At 35.9% G+C, this 15,423-nt stretch overlaps 1 protein-coding gene, 1 long non-coding RNA gene and 3 pseudogenes across 3 annotated transcripts in view; 4 read left to right on the forward strand and 1 right to left on the reverse strand.

Annotated features, from left to right (window-relative positions):
• C2CD6 (C2 calcium dependent domain containing 6) overlaps positions 1 to 15,423 on the forward strand; it is a 140,621-nt gene that overhangs the window by 92,240 nt on the left and 32,958 nt on the right.
• Positions 1 to 15,423, reverse strand: part of LOC132522171 (uncharacterized) — a 71,333-nt gene that overhangs the window by 14,795 nt on the left and 41,115 nt on the right. The window lies entirely within an intron of this gene.
• Positions 9,944 to 11,083, forward strand: LOC132521912 (cytochrome c oxidase subunit 2-like; annotated as a pseudogene).
• LOC132522168 (ATP synthase subunit a-like) lies at positions 11,333 to 11,975 on the forward strand (annotated as a pseudogene).
• Positions 11,980 to 12,748, forward strand: LOC132521913 (cytochrome c oxidase subunit 3-like; annotated as a pseudogene).

Consider the following 15,423-nt stretch of genomic DNA (forward strand, 5'->3'; position numbering starts at 1 on the left):
GATTGGGCAAGAAAGAAACACTGAGATGAAAGGCGAGAAGAGAAAGGAAAACTTGGTCTACTTCATATTTTGCACTCAGTAGGTATGAACCATGCTCACACAGGGGAGAAGATTCTAAGCCCTTAAAGAATTGTCAGTACTTTTCCTCATAATTTTTAATGACTGACTCCTTAATCCAAGACATTGGAACCCCCATGCTAATACTATTTTGTAGGGAGTAGAATTTGATATAAGAGTGTCTTGGACTACACGCAGAAGGGTTTAGTCACTTTAAAGACAGAAATCCCAATTGTCCAGGACATTACTGATCCTAATATTCAATCCAGTTGTCCCAATAAGCCATTAAAATGTCCTGGAAATTTTAATGTTTTGCTATTCAAACTATTTCTTCCAGGCTTATTCATCTAAAAATAGCACAAAAATCCCATCTGATTACTGGCCTAAAATTTATTTAGGAAAAGAGTGGCATAAATCTACCAGGCATTATACTGTTATAGAAAGAGTACAAGATTTTGAGTCAGAAGACTTGAATTCTGGCACCAGTCCCTTCACTATTAGCTGGAGGTTAAATGGGAACAAACCTAGTTGAATGAATCTGAGGTGGATTTTCAGTAGATGAAGCAACGCTCACACAATTTTTCACCTTCCATTTTATTCTTCCATTTATTATCGCAGCCCTAGCAACCATCCATCTTCTATTTCTTCACGAAACAGGCTCTAATAACCCCACAGTAATCTATCTGACATAGATAAAATTCCGTTTCATCCATATTATACAGTCAAAGATGTTTTAGGCACTTTACAACTAATCCTAGCATTACTAATACTAGAATTATTCTCACCCAACCTGCTAGGAGATCCAGACAACAATATTCCAGCAAATCCTCTCAACACACCACCCCATATGAAGCTAGAATGATATTTCCTATTCGCATATGCAATCCTACGATCAATTCCCAACAAACTAGGAGGTGTACTAGCCCTAATCTTCTCAATTTTAATTCTAGCATTCATTCCAATATTCCACACATCCAAACAACGAAGTATAACATTCTGACCTCTCAGCCAGTGCCTATTCTGAGTATTAGTAGCAGATCTACTAACATTAACATGAATTGGAGCACAACCCATAGAACACCCCTTCATTATTACCAGACAGCTAGCATCCATCTTATACTTCTTTTTAATTCTAGTGCTAATACCAGTAGTTAGCATTATTGAAAGTAATCTCCTAATATGAAGAGTCTTTGTAGTATATTTATTACCCTGGTCTTGTAAACTAGAAAAAGAGAATAATATATCTCCCCAGGACTCAAGGAAAAAGCTCAAGCCCCACCATCAGCACTCAAAGCTGAAACTCTACTTAAACTATTCCCTGATAATTGTTATGGGACATTTCCACAATCTTAAAGTACCATGTCAGTATTAAAATAACATTTTCCTCTCCCATAAATAGCTAATGTATTTCATGCATATGGTATATATCCACGTATATAAGTACATACATATTATATATGTATGTATATATGTATACATATTATATATATATAATATATGATATGTGTAATTGTGCATTAATTATCTGCCCCGTGCTTATAAGCATGTACATTATATTATTGATATTACATAGAACATAATGGTATTAATAGTACATAGTACATTAAGTCAAATCAATTCCAGTCAACATGCATATCATATCCAATAGATCACAAGCTTAATCAGCAAGCCACGTGAAACCATCAACCCACTTAGCATGTGTCTCTCTTCTCGCTCAGGGCCCATGACTTGTAGTGGTTTCTATTAATGAACTTTATCAGACATCTGGTTTTTACTTCAGGACCATCTCACCTAAAATCGCCCACCCTTACCCCTTAAATAAGACATCTCAGTGGGCTAATGACTAATCAGCCCATGCTCACACATAACTGTGGTTCATGTATTTGGTATTTTTTAATTTTTAAGGGGTGCTGTGACTCGGCTATGGCCATCTGAGGACTTAACAAAGTGAAATAAATTGTAGCTGGACTTAATTGAATATTATTAACCAGCATCATCAACCATAAGGTGTTATTCAGTCAATGGTTACAGGACATAAGGAAATTACACACATGTACATGTGCATGTACATGTACATAATTACACGCACATACACGTACACATTTATTAAATAGGTAAACGCCCTGCTTAACAAATCCCCTTACCCCCCACTAAGCCCTATGCTCCATATGCCTATGACACCCTACCAAACCCCAAAAACAAAGTAAGAAACATACAAATACATAGAATTTAATTAATCTATCCAACAAAACACAGACATTTCAATACTCAAGTAAAATAAACCCTAATCATACCAATAAATTATGTAGATATATACCACTTATATAGACAGACATCTCCCTAGATTTATCAGCCACTTTTATTAAAATTAAATTTTAAAATTCAACACTAAATCTAATATAAAATACACAAATTAATCATGTACACATTACCACATAATCATGCATACAAACTCAGCCTGTTAATGCAGTTAAGACTTAAAGCAAGGCACTGAAAATACCTAGATGAGTTTACTAACTCCATAAACACATAGGTTTGGTCCTAGCCTTTCTGTTAGTTTTTAATAAAATTACACATGCAAGCATCCACACCCCAGTTAGAATGCCCTGTAAATCATAAAGATTAAAAGGAGCAGGCATCAAGCACACTGCAATAGTAGCTCACAATGCCTTGCTCAGCCACACCCGCACAGAAACAGCAGTGATAAAAATTAAGCCATAAATGCAACTTTGACTAAGTTATATTATCCAAGGTTGGAAAATTTCGTGCCAGCCACCGCGGTCATTTGATAAACCTAAATTAATAGAAAACCTGCATAAAGCATGTGACAGAATAAGTTTTCAAAAAGTTAAATTCTAACTAAGCCATAAAAAGCCATAGCTAAAATAAAAATAAACTACCAGTGACTTTAATATTTCCTGATTACATGACAGCTAAGACTCAAACTGGGATTAGATACCCCACTATGCTTAGCCCTAAACTCAAATAATTACAATGACAAAATTATTCACCAGAGTACTACTAGCAGCAGCTTAAAACTCAAAGAAGTTGGCAGTGTTTCATATCCCTCTAGAGGAACCTGTTCTATAATCAATAAACCTCACCAACCCTTGCTAATTCATCTATATACTATCATCTTCAGCAAACCCTAAAAAGGAACAACAGTAAGCATAATAATTATACATAAAAACGTTAGGTCAAGGTGTAACTTATGGAGTGAGTAGAAATGGGCTACATTTTCTATTTCAAGAATATATTTCTTTTTTTTCAATTTTTTTTTTAATCTTTTGGCCACGCTGCACGGCATGTGGGATCTTAGTTCTCTGACCAGGGATCGAACCCGCAGCCCCTGCATTGGCAGCATAGAGTCTTAACCACTGGGCCACCAGGGAAGTCCCAAGAATATATTTCTTATTACACAAAAGTTTTTATGAAACTAAAAACCAAAGGAGGGGACTTCCCTGGTGGTCCAGTGGGTAAGACTCCATGCTCCCAATGCAGGGGTCCCGGGTTCGATCCCTGGTTGGGGAACTAGATCGCACACGCATGCCGCAACTAAGAAGTCTGCGTGCCGCACCTAAGAGCCCACATGCTGCAACTAAAAGATCCCTCATGCCACAACTAAAGATCCCGCGTGCTGCAACTAAGATCTGGCACAGGCAAAATAAATAAATATTTTTTTTAAAAAAGGAGGCTTTAGTAGTAAATTAAGAATAGAGTGGGGCTTCCCTGGTGGCGCAGTGGTTGAGTCCGCCTGCCGATGCAGGGGACACGGGTTCGTGCCCCGGTCCAGGAAGATCCCACATGCCGTGGAGCGGCTGGGCCCGTGAGCCATGGCCGCTGAGCCTGTGCTCCGCAACGGGAGAGGCCACAACAGTGAGAGGCCCGCGTACGGAAAAAAAAAAAAAAAAAAAGAATAGAGTGCTTAATTGAATAAGGCTATGAAGCACACACACACCGCCCATCACCTTTCTCAAGTATTAAAATAATCCTCTATAATCTATTAACAAATACTAATCATATGAGAGGAGACAATTCATAACAAGGTAAGCATACTGGAAAGTGTGCTTGGACAAATCAAAGCATAGCTTAAATAAAGCACCTAGTTTACCACCCAGGAGATTTCATAATTTATGAATACTTTGAACTAACTGTAACCCAAACCTCCCACAATTTTAATTACCACAAGCAAATCAAATAAACCATTAACCTAATAGTTAAAGCATAGGAAATAGAAATTTTAAAATCTTTTGGCGCTATAGAGAAAGTACTGTAAAGGAATGATGAAAGAAGCATTAAAAGTAGTAAAAAGCAAAGCTTACCCCTTTTATCATTTGCATAATGATTTAACTAGTAAACATTTAACAAAAATAACTTAAATACCTTGAAACCAGACAAGCTATTTATGAACAGTTTATTAGAACAAACTCATCTATGTGGCAAAATAATGAGAAGATTTATAAGTAGAGGTGACAAGCCTAATGAGTCTGGTGATAGCTGGTTGTCCAGAAAAAGAATCTTAGTTCAACTTTAAAAATTACCTAAAAAAACTATAAATTGTAATGTATTTTTAAATGTTAATCGAAAAAGGTACAGCTTTTTAGAAGTAGGGTACAACCTTATCTAGAGAGTAAAAACAACACCATAGTTCACCTAAAGGCAGCCACCAATTAAGGAAGCGTTCAAGCTCAACAATATATTTACCTTAATAACAACTATAAGCAAATCAACTAGTTTAATACTGGACTAATTATTAACCAATAGAAGCAATGACGTTAATATGAGTAACAAGAAATATTTCTCCCTGCATAAGCTTACATCAGTAACTGATACTGTACTGAAAATTAACAGTAAATAAATCTAAATCAACATTAAATTACTTATTATAATATACTGTTAACCCAATGCAGGCATGCACTTAAGGAAAGATTTTAAGAAGTAAAAGGAACTTGGCAAACACAAACCCTGCCTGTTTACCAAAAACGTCACCTCTAGCATAACTAATAGTAGAGGCACAGCCTGCCCAGTGACATCTGTTAAATGGCCACGGTATCCTGACCATGCAAAGGTAGCATAATCAATTGTTCTCTAAATAAGGACGTGTATGAATGGCCACAGGAGGATTTCACTGTCTCTTACTTTTAATCAGTGAAGTTGACCTTCCCTTGAAGAGGCAGGAATAATAAAATAAGACGAGAAGACCCTATGGAGCTTTCATTTGTTAACACCCCAAAAAACCAAACTAAACCACCAAGGGATAACAAGTTTCATTATGGGTTAACAATTTTGGTTGGTGTGACCTCGGAGGACAAAAAAGCCTCCAAGTGATTAAAATCTAAACCAACTAGTCAAAATATCTTATCACTTATTGATCCAAAAATTGATCAATGGAACAAGTTACCCTAGGGATAACAGTGCAATCCTATTCTAGAGTTCATATCAACAATAGAGTTTACGACCTTGATGTTGGATCAGGACATCCCAATGGTGTAACCGCTATTAAAGTTTCGTTTTTTCAACAATTAAAGTTCTACATGATCTGAGTTCAGACCAGAGTAATCCAGGTTGGTTTCTATCTATTATGTATTTCTCCCAGTATGAAAGGACAAGAGAAATAAGGTCTACTTTACAAAAGTGCCTTAAAATCAGTTAATGATATGATCTTAATTTATTTTATAAATGTACTACCCAAGAACAGGGTTTGTTAGGGTGGCAGAGCCTGGTAATTGCATAAAAGTTAAACCTTTATAAACAGAGGTTCAACTCTTCTCCCTAACAAAATGTTTATAATTAACATCTGGATACTCATGGTCCCAATTCTAGCTGTGGCATTTCTCACATTAATTGAATGAAAAGTATTAGGTTACACGCAACTTTGAAAAGGACCAAACATCTTTGGACCATATGGCCTATTACAACCTGTTGCCAATGCAGTCAAACTATTCATTAAAGAACCACTACAACCAGCTACATCTTCCATCTCCATATTTATTCTTGCACCAATCCTAGCTCTAACCTTAGCCTTAATCATAAATCCCGCTACCTATACCTTACCCTCTCATCGACATAAATCTAGGAGTATAATTCATATTAGCTATGTCAAGCCTAGCCATCTATTCCATTCTATGATCTGGATAAGCTTCTAATTCAAAATATGCTCTAATTGGAGCCCTATGAGCAGTGACACAATTTCATATGAAGTAACACTAGCAATTATCCTTTTATCAGTTCTTCTAATAAATGGATCCTTTACCCTCTCAACTCTCATCACAACACAAGAACAATAATTTTTACATCATGACCTCTAGCCATAATATGATTTATTTCTACCCTAGCAGAAACTAATCGAACCCCTTTCGATCTAACAGAAGGAGAATTAGAACTTGTATCTGGCTTTAACGTAGAATATGCAGCAGGCCCATTTGCTATATTTTTCCTAGCAGAATATGCCAACATCATCATAATAAATATTTTCACAACAATCCTATTTCTAGGAGCATTCCACGATCCCCATACACCAGAACTATACACAACCAGTTTTATTATCAAAACACTACTATTAACAATCTCCTTATGCATTCAAGCATCCTACCCATGATTCTGATATGATCAACTCATACATCTACTTTGAAAAATTATCTATCACTAACACTAGCCCTGTGTATATGACACGTTTCACTACCTATCATAACGTCAAGCATCCCTTCACAAACATAAGAAATATGTCTGATAAAAAAGTTACTTTGATAGAGTAAATAATAGAGGTTTAAATCCTGTTATTTCTAGAATTATAGGAATTGAACCTACCCCTTAAGAATTCAGAATTCTTCGTGCTACCACATTACACTATATTCTATAGTAAGGTCAGCTAAATAAGCTGTTGGGCCCATACCCTGAAAATGAAAATCCCATTATCCTTATCATTATCTTAATAACCATTATTTCAGGGACCATAATGAAATAACTAGTTCACACTGATTACTTATTTGAATTGGGTTTGAAATATATTAGCTATCATCCCTATTCTAATAAAAAAACTTTAACCCATGAGCCGTAGAAGCATCTACTAAATATTTCTTAACATAGGCCACCGCATCAATATTACTTATAATAGCTGTTGTCATTAACATACTGTATTGTGGTCAGTGAACCATTACAAAAATCTTTAATCCAACAGCATCAATAATCATTAAAATAGCTCTAGTCATAAAATTAGGACTATCCCCATTCCACTTTTGAGTACCTGAAGTCACACAGGCATTTCACTAAAAGCAGCCTTAATTCTATTAACATGACAAAAACATGCACCACTATCCGTATTATACCAAATTTCACCATCCATTAACCTAAACTTACGATTAATCATATCCACACTAGCAGTCATAATTGGAGGATGAGGCAGACTAAATCAAATGCAACTATGAAATGTCATAGCTTACTCATCAATCGCTCACATAGGCTGAATAACAGCTATCATATTATATAATCCAACTCTAACAATCCTAAACCTACTAATTTACATTATAATAACACTCACTGGACTTCGCTAGTGGCACAGTGGTTAAGAATCCGCCTGCCAATGCAGGCAACATGGGTTCGAGCCCTGGTCTGGGAAGATCCCACATGCCGTGGAGCAACTAAGCCCATGTGCCACAACTACTGAACCTGTGCTCTAAAGCCCGCGAGCCACAACTGCTGAGCCCGCCCGCCACAACTACTGAAGCCCGCGTGGCTAGAGCCCGTGCTCCGCAACAAGATAAGCCACCGCAATGAGAAGCCCGTGCACCTCAACAAAGAGTAGCCCCCACTTGCTGCAACTAGAAAAAGCTCGCGTGCAGCAACGAAGACCCAATGCAGCCAAAAATAACTTAATTAAAAAAAATAACACTCACTATATTCACATTACTCATTCACAGCTCAGCCACCACTACATTTTCATTATCACACACAAGAAACAAAATACCCATCATTACAACTCTTATCCTCACCATTCTATTATCAATAGGAGGCATCCCACCACTATCAGGATTGAGTAATTATTCAAGAAATAACAACAACAAAAAAGAACATTATTTTACCCACACTAATAGCTATCACAGCACTGCTTAACCTGTATTTCTCCATACAACTTACGTATTCTACATCACTAACCATATTACCATCAGTCAATAACATAAAAATAAAATGATCATTTGAATATATAAAACAAAAAACTTTTCTACCAATAATAACTGTAATATCTACATTACTTTTACCCCTTACACCAATCCTTTCACTACTGGAATAGGAATTTAGGTTAATATAGATCAAGAGCCTTCAAAGCCCTAAGCAGGTATAATTTACTTAATTCCTGTATAATAAGGATTGCAAGACTCTATACTACATCAATTGAATGCAAATCAAACACTGTAGTTAAGCTAAATCCTCACGTGATTGGTGGGATTTCATTCCCACGAAATTTTAGTTAACAGCTAAATACCCTAGTCAGCTAGCTTCAATCTACTTCTCCCACGGTCAGGAAAAAAAAAAGGCAGGAGAAGCCCCAGCAGAATTGAAGCTGCTTCTTTGAATTTGCAGTTCAGTATGTTTAATTCACCACAGGACTTGGCAAAAAGAGGACTCAACTTCTGTCCTTAGATATACAGTCTAATGCTTACTCAGCCATTTTACCTATGTTCATAAACTGCTGATGATTCTCAACCAATTATAAAGATAATGGCACCTTGTACTTATTATTTGGTGCTTGGGCTGGGATAGTGGGTACTTCCTTAAGCCTACTAATTTGTGCTGAATTACGTCAACCTGGAGCATTACTTGGGGATTATCAAATTTACAATGTAATTGTAACAGCCCACACATTCGTAATAATTTTCTCCATAGTTATACCTATTATAATTGGAGGCTTCAGAAACTGGTTAGTTCCACTGATAATTGGAGCACCCGATATAACCTTCCCTCGTGCGAAAAACAGAAGCTTCTGATTACTTCCACCCTCTTTCTTACTCTTACTCGCATCCTCAGTGGTAGAAGCTGGTGCAGATACAGGCTGAACTGTATACTCACCTCTAGCCAGAAACTTAGCTCATGAGGAGCTTCAGTTGATCTTACCAGTTTTTTCTTATATTTAGCAGGTGTTTTTTCAATTCTAGATGCTATTAATTTTATTACCACAATTATTAACATAAACCACCCACTATATCTCAATACCAAACACCATTATTTGTGTGATCTGTCCTAATTACAGCTGTATTACTATTATTATCATTACTAGCAGCTGAAATTACCATACTAACGGACCAAAATCTAAATACAACCTTTTTCGACCCTGCAGGAGGAGGAGACCTGATTCTTTTATCAACACCTGTTCTGATTTTTTGGTTACCCTGAGGTTTATATTCTTATCTTACCTGGATTTGGAATAATCTCACATATTGTAACTTATTATTCAGGGAAAAAAAGAGCCTTTGAGGCATAGTATATGGGCATAGCATGAGCTATGACATCTATCGGCTTTTTACGGTTTATCATATGAGCCCATTATATGTTTACACATAGATGTTGATACACGAGAATATTTGACATCAGCTACTATAATTATCGTTATTTGTACAGGAGTAAAAGTATTTAGCTGACTGGCAACTCTTCACGGGGGTAATATCAAATGATCCCCTGCTATATTATGAGCCCTAGGCTTTACTTTCCTTTTTATAGCAGGTGGTTCAGCAGGAATCATTTTAGCCAACTCGTCCCTAGAAATCGTTCTTCACGATGTGTATTGTGTAGTTGCACGTTTCCATTATGTACTATCAATAGGAGCAGTATTCGCCATTACAGGAGGCTTCATACATTGATTCCCACTGTTCACAGGCTACACACTTAACTCAGCATGAGCAAAAAGTCATTTCGTAATTATATTTGTAGGCGTAAATATAACTTTCTTCCCACAACACTTCCTTGGTCTATCTGAAATACCATGATGATATTACTACTACTCTGATGCATACACAACATGAAATAGTATTTCATTAATAGGCTCATTCATTTCACTAACAGCAGTGATACTAATAATTTTTATAATCTTTATAATTTTTATAATTAATAATTTTTATAACCGAGAAGCATTTGCATCAAAACGAGAGGTCTCAATAGTAGAGCTAACCACTACAAACCTAGAATGATTACATGGATGTCCTCCACCATATCACACATTTGAAGAACCCACTTATGTTAAAGTAACTAAATAAGAAAGAAAGGAATCAAACCCCAATACCATTATGTCTTTCTCGTTAAGTGAGATATTAGTAAAATTTACATAATTTTTTCAAAGTTAAGTTATAGGTGAAAACCCTGTATAACTCTTTGGCACATCCTTTTCAACTTAGGCTTTCAAAATGCAACATCACCTATTATAGAAGAACTTATACACTTCCATGATCACACATTAATAATCATATTTTTAATTAGCTCCTTAGTCCTATTTATTATTTCACTCATATTAACAACTAAGCTAAGACATACAAGCACAATAGACGCACAAGAAGTGGAAACAATTTGAACAATCTTACCAGCCATCATCCTAATTTTAATTCCCTTGCCATCACCATGAATTCTTTAAATGATAGACAAAATTAATAATCCCTCTCTGACTATAAAAACTATAGGACACCAATGATATTGAAGTTACGAATACACAGACTATGAAGACTTAAATTTCGACTCATATATGATTTGTACTTCAGATCTAAAACCAGGAGAGCTGCAATTATTAGAAGTAGATAACCAAGAAGTTCTACCCATAGAGATAACAATCCGAATATTAATTTCTTCCTAAGATGTTTTACACTCATGAGCTATTCCTTCATTAGGCCTAAAAACAGATGCCATTCCAGGACGCTTAAATCAGACAACCCTTATATCAACACCACCAGGCCTATATTATTGACAATGCTCAGAAATTTGTGGATCAAATCATAGCTTCATGCATGTCATCCTTGAATTCATTCCACTTAAATACTTCGAGAAATGATCTGCATCAATATTATAAATTCATTAAGCAGCTAATTAGCTTTAACCTTTTAAGTTAAAGACTGGGTGTTAAATCTACCCTTAATGATATGCCACAACTAGACACATCAACATGGTTTATTACTATTTTATCAATAATTCTAATTCTATTCATTATATTCCAACTAAAAAGTTTTAAATATATTTATACTTCAAACCCAGAATTAAAATATACTAAAACACAAAAACAACTCACCCCTTGAGAAGCAAAATGAACGAAAATTTATTTGCCTCTTTCATTAACCCAACAATATTAGAACTTCCTGTTGTTGTATTAATCGTTATATTCCCAAGTATTTTATTCCCCACACCTAACCAACTAATCAACAACTGCATGATTTCTATTCAACAATGATTAGTCCAACTTACATTGAAATAAATAATAGCTATTCACAACCACAAAGGACAGACCTGAACACTAATGCTTATATCACTTATCCTATTTATTGGATCAATGAATTTACTAGGACTCTTACCACATTCATTTACACCCACTATACAACTCTCAATAAATTTAGGTATAGCAGTCGCTCTGTGAGCAGGAACTGTAATTACTGGTTTCTGCCATTAAACAAAAGCATCCTTAGCCTGTTTTTTACCACAAGGACCACCAGTTCCTCTTTATTCAGGCAATAGCCTTAGCTGTATAATTAACAGCTAACATTATAGCAGGACATTTATTAATTCATTTAATTAGGGGAACAACTCTAGCACTACTAAATATTAGTACCACCACAGCCCTCATTACATTTATTATCCTTGCTTTACTTACTATGCTCAAATTTGCTGTTGCCCTAGCTCAAGCTTATGTATTCACCTTACTAGTAAGTCTTTACTTACATGACAACACATAATGACCCACCAAACCCATATCACATAGTAAATGCCAGTCCCTGACCCCTTACAGGAGCTCTCTCAGCCCTTCTAATAACATCAGGCCTACTAATTTGATTTCACTTTAATTCAATAATATTATTATCATTAGGTCTATTAACTAATACCTTAACAGTATACCAATGATAACAAGATATTGTCCGAGAAAGCACTTTCCAAGGCCGCCATACACCAGTTGTTCAAAAATGACTTCAGTATGGAATAATCCTATTTATTATTTATTTCAGAAGTCTTCTTTTTTACTGGCTTTTTCTGAGCCTTCTATCACTCAAGTCTTGCTCCTACACCTGAATTAGGTGGATGTTGACCACCAACAGGTATCCATCCTCTAAATCCACTAGAAGTGCCACACCTTAATGCCTCAGTGTGATTAGTTTCTGGAGTATCCATCATCTGAGCCTACCACAGCCTTATAGAAGGAAACTGTAAGCATATGCTCCAAGCTCTTTTTATTACAATTACCTTAGGTGTATACTTTACACTTCTACAGGCCTCAGAGTACTACAAAACACTTTTTACAATCTCAGACAGGGTATATGGCTCAATTTTCTTCATAGCTACAGGATTCCACAGTCTGCCTATAATTATTGGCTCTACTTTCCTAGTTGTCTGCTTCTTAGGCCAGTTAAAATTCCACTTCACTTACAATCATCACTTCAGCTTTGAAGACACTGCCTGATATTGACATTTTGTGGATGTAGTATGACTGTTCCTTTATGTGTCTATTTATTGATGAGGATCTTATCCTTTTAGTATTAAATACTACATTGACTTCTTATCAATTTGGTATAATCTGAAAAAGAATAATAAATCTTATAAATGATACTAATTATAAGTATAACACTAGCCTCACTACTTGTATTTACTGCATTCTGACTCCCTCAATTAAATATTTATACAGAAAAAACAAGTCCCTATGAGTGGGAGATTTGATCCCATAGGATCGGCATGCTTACCCTTTTCCATAAGTTTTTTCTTAGTAGCTATAACATTTCTTCTCTTTGACTTAGTGATTGACCTCCTTTTTACCTTAATCCTGAGCATCCCAAGCAGATAATCTAAAAACAATACTTGTTGTAGTGCTATTCCTAATCCTACTACTAACAACAAGCCTGGCTTATAAATGAACCCAAAAAGGACTAGAATGGACTGAATATGATAATTAGTTTAAGCTAAAATAAATAATTTTGACTCATTAGATTGTGATCAAGTTCATAATTATCAAATGCCTTTAGTATATATAAATATCATTATAGCATTTACAGTATCTCTTATGGGATTATTAATATATTGATCTCATGTAAGATCCTCACCCCTCACTACTATTCCTAGAAGGAGTAATATTATCACTATTTATTATAGTAACACTAATAATTTTAAATATACACTTCACCCTAGCTAACATATATTATACCTACTATATAGCAGGCACCATGCTATAAATCATTAACAATGATATACTATAGATGGGTACCATATTGATAAGCTTTTTATGTTTATCATTTTATTTAATCCTTATAACAAAGTAGGCATTGTTATTTTATACATTTTGCAGATGAGGAAACTGAGGCTCAGTAAGATTAGATAAGGGAGTTGGAATTTGGACCTAAAATACATATGATCAACCACCTTCTCCTGCCCACCTGACCTTGAGTAACTAAAAATGTATTAGTGAATGTAGCTGACAGAAAGTGGGGAATTACAATACATCTATAACACTAGATGAGTGCACAGGGTACCTTGGAAGCATCCTGTGAAGAATGTACCTAACAGGGACCTGGGGCAGGAGAGGGAGGGTAGGTATGGGTAGTGAAAGGCCTTTTTAACCAAAAAGTGTGATTCAGTGAGATATTCGGTTGGCCAAAAAGTTCATTCAGGTTTTTCTGAAACATCGTATGGAAAAACCCGAACGAACTTTTTGGCCAACCCAGTAATATATGTAAAATATTTACCAGTGCTTTGCCAACTTATATTGTGTTGGTTGAATTGAACTGAACCGTAATAGCATGACATTCCCAGGACCATTCAAGCAATTCATATTGTGAAAAGACCAATGAGCTAGAGAAATGAAGATTTTTATGTCTATTCCAACTCAAACTATTTTGACAGACAAATTTATCAAAAATATGCAGCCCTAAGGGTCTCCAAGGGACTCACTTAGAGACTCCTCAGTAAAGTACAAGCCATCCTCTAAATGACAGAGTACTAAGGTCTTTAATCATAGTTGTTCATCTTCTTTACCATAATGTACGCATCTTGAGAGCTAAGAGTTTACCATAATGTACGCATCTTGAGAGCTAAGAGTTTGTGTGTCTTGTATTCCCAGTATCTAGAACAATGTCTGGAACCTAGACAATTGACAAATACTTTTTGAATGAGTACCTACTATGTGCCAGGTACTGTGGATACAAGAATGAAAAGAATGTAGCTGTCGACTTCAAAGACCTTATAGCCAGGTGGAGGAAAAAGACTTACTTGGAGTAAACCATTATATTACAGTAAAATAATTGGTATAAAGGAGATAAGTTTACAAAGTACAGTACGCATCAGCAAAGAGCACTGACAGATTAAGATGATCTGTCAGCTGGCTTAAGATTTGTCTTGACTCCATATTAACTGTGGCACCTTAGGTGATTTGTCACATTACCACCACAGCAGTATCCTTTACAACTGATCATGTGACCATTGTCTTTACTAGATTGAGGCAAGGTATTTGTCCCACTCATCGTTCTATCTTCTGACACCTAACACGGTGGTACAAAGTAGTCAACTGATAGGTGTTGTGTTTTGTTTATGTTTAAACCATGTGGTTTTTTGGCTTATTCCGTTACCACTAATAGTTTCTGTCTACCAAGTGCTCTATGGCTTTCCCCTAAAGGTGTTGGTAGTGTTAGGCAAATGCTCACAAGTATACTCTAAATATATTTTCCTACTCCCTATAGTAGTATAGTATCCCAGGGATACTACACTCCTCACTCCCTATAAGATCACCTGCAGCCAAGGCCAAAGGCCACCTGTGGACTTGGGGAACTGCATGTTATAACCCCTCAAGGATCTAGACTGAGGGCAGTCAAGACCTATATAGGGGGAGGGTTATTGAACTCAGCTAAAACCCTGAAAATGATAGGTATATTTCTTTGTTAGAAATACACACAGATATGTACACACACACACACACACACACAATTTATGTAATTGAAATACAGAATTTCACCACTTTAAAATATATGCAGAAGAAGAAAACAAAAGATAAATGGGGGATAAAGGAAAAAGATTTATCATAGCATTAGGGAGAGGCATGGCAACTAACGAAAGGACAGCCTTCATATATACCAACATGGTATCAGTACAAGCAGAAAGTTGATCTTCTATCTCAAACCCCCATTCCCACCCCTGGGAAAAAAGGTA

The sequence above is a fragment of the Lagenorhynchus albirostris genome, chromosome 6, assembly GCF_949774975.1.
Source record: "Lagenorhynchus albirostris chromosome 6, mLagAlb1.1, whole genome shotgun sequence".
Taxonomy (NCBI): Eukaryota; Metazoa; Chordata; class Mammalia; order Artiodactyla; family Delphinidae; genus Lagenorhynchus; species Lagenorhynchus albirostris.